Source organism: Neodiprion pinetum, chromosome 1 (assembly GCF_021155775.2).
Source record: "Neodiprion pinetum isolate iyNeoPine1 chromosome 1, iyNeoPine1.2, whole genome shotgun sequence".
Lineage (NCBI taxonomy): Eukaryota > Metazoa > Arthropoda > Insecta > Hymenoptera > Diprionidae > Neodiprion > Neodiprion pinetum.
This window is the reverse complement of record NC_060232.1, coordinates 36,445,624-36,459,418: the sequence shown is the minus strand read 5'-3', so window position 1 is coordinate 36,459,418 and position 13,795 is coordinate 36,445,624.

The following is a 13,795-nucleotide window of genomic DNA, read 5'->3' as shown; positions in this document are numbered from 1 at the left end:
CGGACGTCTTCCTTCGTGTACAACTTACGATCGAGCGATTAGAACTTCGGTTTCTTCTGCCCCGCTCCCCTTATTTCGACCCAATTTCACTCTCTCGCTTTTTCGTCTTTTCAACCGTAACACAAGCGCTGATTCAAATGAACTTTATTACAATGTGATTTACGAAATTAATGTCCTTGAACGGTGTTTTACTCTTTCGCAGAGTGAACGCTGAAGGCGATTAGGCTGATTGAAAACGAAGAAAGAAAAAATAAAAATTCTTACATGAAACAGAGTCACATGGTTTGCAACTTCGAACCGTTTACATTCCAGAAATCCCGTGGGTGTTTTTTCACTTTTTCTGACCAAGCCAGTGTCCAGTGTATAAAGGTACATAGAGAAGGTTTGACACCGCGGTATGTAGGCTGAAGATGAGTGTAGGGTTGAGGGGATCGAGAACGGTATTCTCCGCGGTTGTGAAATAAAATTGGTGCTGGCGGTTTGAATTTGGAACATTGCATCGCGATCCAATCTGCAAATGGAAATGCGGAAATAGAAAATGGAAGTGTATTTTTATCGGAACGATTCAACGGCATCGCGCGTGCCATCGCATCTCCTACACCGCAACCCTTGTGTGCCCGTGTGCCTCTGTGTTTGTGTCAAAGATTTCATCAGGGTGAAATATCCGTCTCCTCCAACTCGCTACGGCTTCGCGATCTTTCCCAAAGTTGTCCCTCGCTCTTGAGCACTCGATCAGCGCTTCCACCACCACCACTACAGGGTTGTAAATTAATTGGCCTTGTTCAGGGGAAACTGTCTTCAAGTGTCAGCCTCACGTGTGAACCAAGAAATACTGGCTAAAGCAACACCTGTCGCTTCGCAAGCCGACTCGTCCCCGACCGTACGCATGAAAGTAAAATTGCGAACTTTGAACTCAGAAATGCGTTCAAAAATGCGAAAAAATGCCTTCCACAATCTGTTTTCGTAACGTGGACGAGCACTTAAGGGCATGAAAGTCGTTGCGCAAGCTCAGCAATCAGAATTAAAGAACACTCGAACCACAGAATTAAATGCTTTTCAGAGCATGAAAAAATCGAGTGTCGTAACAAGATTCATCACTATGTCAAATGGATCCGATTCTCGAAAGCTCCACGAGCAAGTCGCGCTAACACTCGATGAAAATGTTCCTTGATTAAATATAACCGTTGCAAATTGTGAATTCCAACTTGTCGCCACAGAAAGCTTACAGCAATTTCCGCGTTTTACGAACGATGCGGCATCCGCTATGCGCAGTTTGTATTTTCTTGCCTCTTACGGTTCAGAAGACCGAGACAAGAGACTGACTGGCTTAGAACGTGCCTCCAGTGGCGTAAGGCAATATGAATGACAATCACCTGGCACAACGCAATAATGTATGTGGTTCACGTAATCATAGAGGACAATGATTAATGGAGGTGGATGTTCTCGCGGAGCTTGCAGAGACGCGCATGGTTCTCGCGACGTTGAAGCGGCCTCCCCACAACGTGTTCAGGGTGAAAGCCGTGCGTGTCCATCTGCGCCTGGAGGAACTTGACAACCACAAGGCAACAGGATTAGTTCAATGCGCGCTACGAATTGCGACCCTGATCGTTTCTTCATCCCTTATCGTGACAAACTCAACGTTTTGGTACAAGATGAACGATTGGTTATCTCGCAACTGGTGACAGAAGTTCTTGCTCTTGGATAAATGGCGAAAAAAGATAAAAAAAAAAAAAAACGTTCCAATTACTGAAGCTCTTCTCGAGTTATCGATGTCTTACACAAGCTTGCGTTATTCGAATTTTCTCAGACTGATTTCAATTACACAGTAACGACGTTGCTTAGTTTGTGTTCACCTTCATTGATACTAATAATGTTCCTTGTGATATTACAGACAGACAGACTTCTCTCTCTTTCCAAGTTTTTACTGAGACGTTGGAGCCCGTTCACCCTTAACGGCCGACAGCGACGGAGCTTAATTCTTTTGTAGGGGAAATTTTCAGTCTGTGGTTGCGGTCCGTGGGAAAAGTGAAAAGTTGCGGATCGCGTATCAGCGGTATAAATACAAAGCTTTTCGTTGTTTTTTGAGGTGAAAAAGGCGAGAAAGTTTTAACAGCACTCCGTTACGGTGGAAACTGATGCTAATGTCCGGGGCAGCCCTTCAATATTTCAATTTAAGTGGGGTGCCGGTGAAGTTTAGCACGGGGGTCTAATAACATAACGTTTTGCACAAATGTGAACTCTGGAAAGTTCTAGGTGTACTATATATATATACGTATTATACGTGTAAGCTGCGGGTCGTTCGAAACTGGGTTATCCATTCTGGCTCCGACTTCTAAGCAATCCCCTCCATCCCCTCCCCCCTCCCCCTCCCTCTCTCTCTCTTATACACGAATTATCTTCGACGCTCTTCGACGAGCGTAAAATACATCCATGGCCTTCCTCGGTAATTCAGCCACTCTGAATAGCCACCGCTCAGCACCTCGTCGACGAACCTGTACAAGCCCTTCTCTGTAAGGATTATATATGTACAGCTATGTATGTAAGCGTGAAATTTTTTTCTCGTCAGCCGCTCGTGCGGCATTTGGTCATTCTTTTTTTTTTTTATATTCTCTTTCCGCCTCTCTCTTTTTATTCCCTTCCAATAATGATTCGACAAGAGCTTTCAGGAATATTGGTTAGGCGCTACGTTTACAGCACGGTCCAGTGCTATACCGGCTCTTATTAAAATCAGAACGTGACGCCGTTAGTCGTCAGTCTGCAGGATGCTTCACCCCTCTTGTTCCGACTAACGTAACGAAAACGAATAATACTCTGGTGCAGAAAATTCAGTGGTACCCGTAGTTACCGCGAGTTGAATTTCTCGAAAGCTCTCGTTCCCGGGGCTGCGAACGCGAGGCCGACGCACCTTGGGAGGAGGCTATTTTCCCAAACGCTGATCGTCTGTCTCGATGAAAATTTTAATAACGCGGGCTTATTACATCAGTCTACCTCTCTTTTGAAATGTAATCATTTCAAAGTGAGAATCTTTAAAAGGCGGGGCTCGGCTAAATGCACAAAGCAAAGTCAAAGCGGTCGTCCTTCGCGGCCCTGTAAAGAGGCGTCCATCTTTTTTATTAACATCGAAGTAGCGAGTGCGCCGTTGAGGTGATTTCAGAAAATTTCGCCGAAAAAACGATGAGATATTACGGAGATTGCCCGGCGGCAGGTGCGGCTGGAAACCGAAATGTTCTCAAAAATTTGTCATTTCGATTCGAGATGGAATCGGAAAGCAGTTACCCCGAAAAGCACAGCTTTTAAAAAAAAAATATATATCCCGGGGATTTTGTACCGCTTACAAAGAGAAAATTTCGCAGGGCTGCCGCGCCTTTCATTCGACTGGGAAAAAAGCTGGAGGCGAGGTTGCAGCGGGGCACGAGGTCAGCGGTTCGGTACACAGGAACATCTTTGTTTGGTAAGGAGAAATGAAAAATGAAAGAAAGGAAACTCCGTCGACGCTTGCTTAACCGTCGGGCGCAAGGGTGCAGGACTGAAAACAGGGAACAAAGATCCCCTGAGCTTGGGTCAAGGGGTTTGAGTGTCGGGGCTGGCAAAAGGGGAAGTTGGCGGCGGGCATAAATAGGCGACAGGGGGGGGGAGAGACGGAGAGCTCGAATATTTACCAAGGTAGGTACCGCGTCGCGCCTTAATTAAGGGACAACCTTCCGGTCCGTCGCTTAGCTTGTGGTAAATACATAATAGTGCCGCTGGGTGTCACGCCCATTCGCTCGGGCTAAGCACAATGACTTGAACCTCGTTTAACCCTCTGTTAAGTGTACTTATAACCTCACGGACTCGCGACAACGGCCGACTTTATTTCCGCCCCCTACCCCCCCTTATAAATTCCTCTACACCGATCACCGCTTTGGGAATATCCCCCCTGCCCCTTGCCCAACTCTCCGCGGTTACTTATTGCAACGGATAAAGATTAACCATCGGCCACTTTTCAGATCCCCAGGTGACAAATTGACCCGCTTTTACCCCAATTGACTTCTTGGCTGTAAGAAATTGCCCCGGAATAAAGTCGGTTTTGCATTTTCGTTAGACCTCGTCGACTACCGCGTTAAACTGGAAAGGTTTCGGTGACTGGAACAGAGACATCTTTCTATTATGATAATTAAAAACCATAACCATGCGTCTGGGATTAATCCCTCGTCTGATCGATGAAACGTTGCGGTAGTGGAAACAGTCGCAAGCACCGTGTTCAACGGAGCCGAAACAGTCGGTTTATGAAGCCGCATCGCGTTGATTGAAAAGTTTCACGGCCTGATTGCACGCCGGGAGTAAAACCGACGATCATCGATAACAGGTGGACCGTGATGCACGTAAATTTCGAAGTAAATTCCACAAGCATTATTCAATACCATTCGTCATCCAAACGTACCGCATCAACACCGGTCATCCAGCTAATGGCACAAAGGGACGAGAGGAGTCAGGTTTGTGACGCCGTGGTCAAGTGGCGGACGTGCGGAACGATGATGCGGTGATCCGCGCGTATGTCTCGATGGAAAACAACAGCCGTTGGCAAAACTCTGATCAGCGCGGAGGTTTCGCCGATCGGCAATCATTGCCGCGCTTTGACGCGGCGATGACAAACACTTCCACCGCAGTTGGAAAACAGTTTGAAACGAAGCAACGAACGATCGGGGATAATAGCGCCGAGTAAACCGGCCGTATTGGCGCGGGTTCCGCTCATTTGGATCGGCCGATGGACGCCGGGCGTCGGGGCGTCCTGGAGTCACGGTAAGCAACATTACCATCGGTCAGCTTAAGCGGCGGGCTTAGTGGCCCAGATTATTAGAGTCATTTGCCGTAAATAAGAGACCATCTCGTTCCCGAGCGCCAACGGGGGCGGCTAAAAGGGGCAAAAAGGGGCAAAAAGGGGCCAAGAGGGGCGCTGAACGAGGACTCCGGAGTGGCTGGAAGAGCCGGCTTCGCGACTGCGGGGAGGGCGGGAAAGAGGGTCGCCGCCCTAAGCTGCTCCGCATTACTCCGAAAGAATGGACGCCGGTCAGCTGCTCTCTCCGCTTCCCGACTTCTCCTCTCAATTTTCAACCGTTCGCTGCCTTCGGCCGTAGATGTACCTTCTGGATATCCCCGACAATTGGAAGCGTCCGAAAGCACCCGAGCTTTCCGGGATTCCGCGTCTGCCGATGCGCTTTTCTTCCGACCTTTCTCGAATCCGAGCATCGCTCTTAACCGATACCGATTTTATACTTTAGCAAACGTTTACTTTCGCGAATCCAGACGCTGCGACGACGCAAAAAATGACTTCAAAGCTCTTTTTTTTAACTTTATTTCAACCGACTAGCCGAGTGCTTCGCAAAATATTTTTCTCGTGAAACCGAACTGGAACGAGCGGCAAAACAGCACTGCTTGGCCTTTTAGTAAATAATTAATAAAAGACGCTGCGCGACGCATGAAAATCCTCGCGCTTACGACCGCTGCTTTGAATAATATATTCGAAAGCGTACCGTTGTAACCAACGCGGGTCTCGATTTACGCCCAAATGTCTGGAGTATCATTCCCTCGACCGTATAAGAGAGGAGGAAGCTTTACTTCGCCGAGTCGTCGTTTCCTTTATTCCGCAAAGAGCCTAACTTATTTTGTTTTTACTTTCAGCTCATGCATATTCTATGACCGACTAGAAATAAATACAAAATGCAAAAAGTGAAGAATAAAATATGACGCGACGGAGAAAGCGACAAATTAAGACGTTTCTCTCGTCCTTAATTAAATCCCACTTGCTCGCTCGTCAAGACCGAATCTCTTGCGCAATTTTTAACAATTTTCTCTCTTCCTACCGGCAGAAACGTCTCCCTCGACTCTCGGCCATTCGACCCACTCGACCAGCCGGGGAGAATTTTGTCACGTACTCGTTACCCCGGCATTCAGTGGAGTGGTTAAAATAGTCATAATCCGTGAACCAGATATCACGCGGCCGCTGCTCCTCGGATAAGACTTACAGCGAAGTCACGTCCTCACTTCTTCGTTTTGCTTTCTTTTCTCCCCAATATACTCACTTCGACTGATAACAATTGGTTTTACGGTTGTATCATACGCCGTTCGATTAGCGATTCTTCTTACGTATTTCTGCTTCAACTTTTCGTTTGAAATAAAAAAAAAATACATATATTTCTATGCAACTCAAGCGGGTGTCTCGTGTTTCTGGAATCGACGAGGAAAATTCGCATCCACAAAAATATATATAACACATTAACTAATGGCGCAGTTTGTTTCCTTTCCGGTACTCGAACTTCCGCCCAACGTTGATTGGGTTTTTTACCTGCATAAGACGACGTGTATTTTGCGGGAGGATTCGTGATCCTGGCAAGTGGCGGATATTGGGAAATATCTTTGGGGCGCAACTTCGTTGACATCCGATGTTTTACGGAACCGCAAACATTCGCCAATGTCTCTTTGCGAGCTTTTAGCGGTGATTCCCTGGCAAGCGCGTTAATATCCCCGGTTGAAAAGTTTGCACAAGGAAGGGGAGAGGAATTTTCGGGCGCGCTTCGCATCCGCAATTTGTATCGAATACCCGCGTTATACGCGAATTGCAAATTCGCCGATATTCGCATACGCAACGCATTGCACCAGGGAGTTTCTTCGTTTTCCGTGAAACGAGGCAGGGACTGTTGATTGGGGATCCCGGGGCCGATTGGTAAAAGTTCGTTTCTGAAACGCGTCAAAGCGGAGGCTCTCTCTTTAATAACAATCAACTCCAGGGAACGTTTGACGTGGACGACTGACCGCTGATTAAATCTTCGCCACTAGAATGGATATCCGCACGCCAACCGACGTGCGGATGTTTCACTCCATTCGCACGCCCGCAAGCTCCAGCAAGGTGAAATTCCTCAACAAAGGGAAATTGAGGATTTTAACGAAGTGGAAAAAAAACAAAAAAAAAAAAACAAAAATAAAATAATAACGAATTTTTCGCCCGATTTTTTATCTCCCAATTTCGTTTTTTTTTTTTTTTTTCTCTCTCTCTTTTGTTCTTTTGGTACACCCCGTAGCGTTTCTCGGTGTATACCGATCGCTACAAACCTTCTCTCTCCACTTACTCGTGGATATTGCTGAAAATTGCTGAGTGACGCAAACAATTTCCGGTAAGTTTCTTAATATCCGAGAAACCAACGAATAATTTCTCCATATAACTTCGAAACTTGGCTTATGTACATATCCGCATACCTATACTACCTTACACCCAACGGGCTGTAACTACCTCATCCTATATATATGTATATATATATCCTACGAGCATTCTCCGAATTGGCTCTGCTGGCTTTCGGGCAAACATTCAACTGTCTGCTTCGCCGCGAGCGAATCCCCGACGTATAAGATCCCTACGCTCTGATATCGATGAGGTGCAAATCACCCCTAACCAGTGACCTGGGACTTGGTTATAGACTCTGGCGTACCAAACTCGCCTTAAAGCAAAATTCATGGAACGATCGCGATGTGTGAGAGATAAATGATTTTTTATTTTTTTTTTTTCACTCTTTATTTCTAGGGAAAAGAGCCTCAGAATTTTTTAGAACCCCCATCCGGTGTACACTTTTATTAAAATCGATGTTTCATTTTGCGAATTGTGTAAAAGTGTATAGATACAGCTAACGTCCCAGCATGTAACGTGTATAACCTTAGAATTCCGTGGCATGAATTCAAGTCGTGGATGAGATAGTTGGGGGTATAAATCGATCCGTGCCGCATCCAGAGAGATATCGAAATTTCTATTTCCGATCAGTATCGTTACGCGGGAGCGAAGGGAGGTCACGTGGGTGTAGCCAGAGCTTGCGGATCGGGGGTCCATTTCCGGGGAGTTCGTCCCGTCCCGGGAATTCTGCAGTCGGTGGTCAGACACGTGAGGAATTCGGAATTTCCTCAAAGTCCGAGCAAGTATACCTGGAATTCGAATAGGATCGATTCGGCCAACGGTCACTTCTGGGCTTAAGCCGCGAAATTAGATTAACGTCACGCCCGACGCGCCCGGCTCGAGGAGAAATTGATTGATTTAGCGGTATCGTTCCTAAAAATTTCACCTTCTTCCGCGGCGAGAAATGCGTCGGGAAGGGATTGGCGATTGGCGAATCGTGATCCCAGCGGAAATCGTATTAGCGCGATCGATCTCTGTAACCGTAGTCAACTATCCGCACGTTAAAAAGTCTAAGACGTCTACTAATTGGCAATTAAAGGAATTAGCCTGGCTTAATCCGATCCATATCCAGTCCGTTCCGATCCAGCGCACACCACTCTCTCAGGGACGGAGATGGAGAATGTTATCCTTCCGGTTCTGCAGATAACAGACATAATTTACGCCTGTTACCGACTCGGTTACACAACTGGTGTCATATTCAATTTGACTTGGTTGCAGCTCAGATCATTTGATTACAGAGATTGATTAGTCAAAAAGCGATACGAATTTTTAGTCTCATTACGATACGTTCTTACGTTGAGTGTATATTTTGTACAATTGTTGTATTCCCAAGCTCTGAGAATCATTTTATAATTACGAAATGAAATTTTCAAACTGCAAGAAGTAGTGAAATTGTAAAAGATCGAATGGATATTAATGCTTCGTTTTGTATTGCTCCAAAATGGTCAAAATTCTGGTAAGTTCGTTAGATTTTTTGTTGCCATTTGTTGGTGATGATAATTATTTTTTCAAGAATAACAATAATCTTGACTACAAGGTTGAACCAAAATTTTCGAAATCGCTTTATTTTTCCTCATCTCACCCTAGTCTCTGTTCAATATATTATTCGGTTTTTCTCGCCATGCTAATTAAGGTTATAAATTTACCTGTACCGTGACCTAAATCATCCTGTGCGACAAACAACAGCCACAACGATCATAGTCGATTGAATATTCATTTTCGTTCCGGCTTACCGAATTCGGGTGAAATCAATTTATGACAACTTGGTGAACATTGCCCGATCACTCGATCCCACGGTCCGTGTATCGCCGTTCTAATTTTCTGCATCAATTACAGCGCGGGTTCTCCGAAGGATCAGAGAGTACAGTTCCAGGATTCTGGGGAGATGAAAAATATCGCGAGTAGGTCAACGGGAGGAAAAAGTTTGCGGTGAAGGTTGGCCAGGCATCCACCTGTTCTATACGGGCATCAGTGACCTTATTTATGGGCCTGGCCCTTAGGACGAAATTTGGTCGACGTCCGTTCGAGGGCGGAACTAGGCGCCGGAAATGGAGGACGGGGGAATCCCCTTATTTATTTTTCAGATGGCCCCCCATCTCGGCGTTTCTTTGTTTTGCCACTCTTCGCGATTCTCGCGTGGAAAGCTTCCGTCCTTCGTCGGTTATACAGAGTAATTTCAACCGTCTTTCACTCCCACGTAAGTCGTTTCTCCGTCCAATTTTTTTGTTCAATTTTTATCCCAGGATTCCTGATGCTAGTAGAGTTTTTTTATTTTTTTCCACGCGCTTTTCCCCCCGCAACGGCCATCCGTATAACTGCAGCCGGACAAAAACACTGTCGGTGTAAACGATCCCCGGGATTTCGGCACCGGAGTTCTATCCGCGATTTTTGACGTCTGCGGTATCATGCGCGGGAAAAATGGGGCCGGAAAATTTGCATTTCTTAACTTTGTTTATAAATATATTGTGTAAGCACGGTTCAATGGGCCTTACGTACCTATAAGGTAAAAAGCAAGCGTAAGCTGAGCCTTTCGCAGCTGGCCGGTAGAAAAGAAAAAAAGAGAAAAAAAAAAAAAAAAAAAACAACCACCTCTACAAAATCCTCGCAGGGACGCGTACATGATATATCTCCGAAGGTACAAGGCATAAGGCGAAAGTAAAGCCGGATCCCCTTTTCATCTCCGTGCGGCACGGCGATATAAACGAAACGCGGAAAGAAAGCATCGCATCTACGGGATTTTCCGCATGTGCGGCCTATATTAAATATTTACCTCAACTTGTCGGATGTGACAGCAGTTTCCCGGAGTTGTGGGGCATAAAATCATGTCGTGCGAGAGGCTAAATGATCCTCAACAAAATGAAAAAAAAAAGAAAAAAGAATAAAAAATGAAACAGGAACGAGTAAACCGGCAGGATTATATTCTAAAATGCGAATACTCGCCGTCCCTCGCCCATAGCTCTCTCTCTCTCTCTCTCTCTCTCTCTCTCTTCTTCGCTTTCCCCCCGGTTTCCCAAACTCGGAATGCAGGGACCAAATATCTCGTTGACAAGAACCCGAGAAGGCTCCTCAAATTTTCAGGAGCTCCACAGAGAAAGAAATAAGGAGAGAGAGAGAGAGAGAGAGTCCTTCGGGTACACGCACGACAAATTTTTCTCGACGCGAGTACCTTGGCTAAAAAATCGGCCGTTATCCAGCCCGTTTTTCCAACGAGCTTATTAACGCGACGGTCGGTGAAAAATCTTATGCATTCTCTTTTCCTTCCATTTCTGTTTTGCACCCGGTTCCGGCGGTTTTTTTTTTTTTTCTCTCTCTTTGTCTCACCTTTACACCCTTCGCAGCTGTTTGATTGTTTCTTTTCTTTCTTCTTCTTCTTCTTCTTCTTCTCTTCCTTACCTCACCGAAACAACGTCGCGATGACAATGAGTTATAGGATAACGAGTTGGCAACGCGAGGAACCCGGGAGAACAGAAGGGCCGGAATTAATGGGCGTCGTAAAAGGTGAACGCCGCCCCTCTTTGCGCGGACGGGGCGAAACAGTGACTGTCTAATAACAACCTAACTCTTGCATTTCTGCAAACTTATACACCCACCAGCTATACGTATATACAATATACATGCACAGTGTACACTCGGGTGGCACTTTTGTGCGAAGAATTTAACATCCTTGAGGAAAACTTGAATTCGCGCCTCGTCGTTGCAGCCGCGTCCCTTTCGACATTATCTTACAATTACTCTATACCTATTTATACGTGTACCGCCGCTCTTAAGATAATTCTTATCATACTTCGTGACAGTAAGTTTCGCATGCTCCTGAAATTGTCGTAAATATGGTGAATTGTAACAATGAAAGAAGAGGCAAGTGAGGGAAATAAATTCGCAGGGAGTGAATATAATCGTCGGCCGGTAGCGTGAGGGCTTTTTCAATTGAATGTCACGCGACTCCCTAAACGCGGCTAACACCTGTAATCAACCTGCATAAATCATGATTCGTGCCCGGCAGTCCTTTAACTCCGAGAGCCGTGTTTCGACATAATTGCGATGTCGGAAAATCGTGGTGCTAATTGGATCCCTGACAAATGGCGTTATTCGGTTGCCCGCGATTTTCCACCCCTGCCTTTTCCTCCCTTTCCGCGTTTCCTTCCTCCTTTAAACCATAATTGCTGTAACCGTGTCACGAGTTAGTCATACGCAAAAGAATTGGATAAAGAGAATAAGCGAAATAAAATCTTTATGACGCAAAATATTCACGGCATAATAAATCGCGTTAGTAAAAATTATACAACGGCGATGAAATTATCCGAGTAAATTACGAGTAACGAATCTTCGGATAACACGATTCTGGAGACAAGATGTAAATCAATTAGGAAACAACGATTGAGTTAGAACTGGGACAGCCTTTATATCGATCACTTTGACAATCTTCCTCGAAGCGTTGCTTATAATTTAGTAACCAATTTCTAATGCTGAAAATGCAAAATTTTCATGCATCGGGCAGCTCGACGATCGGTTTCGAAATAATTTAATCACAAACTCACCGAGGGAAAACGTGCAGCTGTACGGTATTACTTTTCGTGTCAGACAGACAGATGTTGGAATCTTTTCTCCTCCTCACTTCGACTTTCACGATATTATATTATTGTTCGTTGTTATTTCAATTATATCATTTCTTTGCTTTACCTCTGTTTTTCTTCCTCTCATTTTTCCCCTCCTTCACCTTCTCCATAAACTCATCTCGTAATCGTTTTTTATCCACGTCCCTAGCGTGTTATTTAATTATCCGTAACCGCTGAGCTCGAACAACCCCAATTACGTACAGAATCTACAACTTTTTTCTCTGTAAATTAATCCTCGCAACGATCACGTCATAATTACGACTGCAATTCGCATAATAAAATACAAAAAATAAAAACAGAACAATAACTCTGCCTTTCGGAAAACATTAATGACTTATCTCATCTGAAGTTACCTCTGACAATTATCGGATGAAAAAACGAATTCATCCCTACCGACTACTGAGCAATCTCCACGCAGTGAAGCTTCTTTCCCACGTCAAATAAATCACTCGTAACGTATTTAAATTCGAAAAAATTGGAACAAAAAATTGTCTCGCACGCGCAAATCCGCGCTCAAAACGTAACTTGATATCAAGGTAAGCAACTGACGAGCGGCCTCATAACGCGAAACGACGTCGCGGTTCGATTTCTATTAGCCTCCGCTCCGACCGTGGCAATAAACGAATATCCGTTCATCGCAGGGGTGGGGCCGAATATTTTCCAAGGGAGTAATTAGCCGGGCGCATTATAAGGGTCGTGACCAAAAAGTCCCGAAATTATCCGTCGCGGGCGGGAACCGGGTGGCGCAATTTGCTCGGCTGCATAATCAAACGATATCGCCGGTGAGCATCTCCCGCTTCATCCCTCTTTCGACCCCTTCCTTCCTTCCTTCCTTCCTTCCTTCCTTCCTTTCCCCGGGCAACGCGGGGATCTTCCTATTAGCACGGCACAGGTCAACGTCGGTGGCTCACGTAATCCGGCCCGTATCGTCCGGTTAGGGTCGCCTCGTTTTCTCCCGCCATCGGCCAACGCGAAAACTTTTACGACGAGGAACGTACGAGTGCTCGCACACGCTCTTTTTATTGTTTGAACGCGTTACGCTCCCGCTATGCGGCATCGTCCGACCCACATTCCAGCCGGCTTTTCCACTCTCGGACTGCCGCGGATCCTAAAGCCGAATTTTTCCAACCCTTTCCAGCCCGATGCCGAATCCTTTCGTACTTTTCAACCCCGTCTCTTTTTAAGAAAAGGTTTTTTGTCCTGGAATTTCAATAATAGTACGTTATGTAACGAGGGAATAATCGAATTTTATTCCTGTGTGGCGTTTCTGTTACACGTTTCCGTCGCATTCGCGAAATTAGTCCTACCAAATTCCACGTACCGAGTGCTAAGATGTTATACGTCAGTATAAAAATATGGCCTCATATTTCCCGCATATCTCAGGGAATAATATACCACTTTTATCCTGCTCATCAAATAAAAAATGTTATTTTGGTTGAGTCGGAAAAAAATAGTCTATCCATCCGGGTCTTTCGATGATCCTTTTTCAATTCGAAAAAACTGCCCGGTATTGAAGAATTATGATAAACACTTAAAATGGTCTCTACTGGGTTTATAAGGCTAAAGTGCGCTGTATGCAAAGAGCATTTTCATACGTGCATTTGGTGTCGTATTTTTCATACATCAATTCAAATTCCCGTTTCCGAATCAGGTCACTGCTAATAGCGTCAATAACGTGATTCGGGCATATGGCAAAGTCTTGATACCCAAAGTGAAGCCGTACGTGAAAAGTTTCAGGATGGAAACGGATGTCTGGAATTTGTATTGTGCCGTATCGGGTACGATTTTGAACGTAACTACGAGTTCGGTATCTATTTGTGACACCTCGCGGGTTTCGGGAAAGGACGCAAGAGGCGAGTCGCGAGAGGCGTTAAGTCGCGAAGAAAACCATTCTGACGACAAATTCAATCCCGTAGCGTTTCACCGAGCACCGTTTCAATATCGCGGTGAAACGATGAAATATCGACATCATCATCCCCCATCCTCT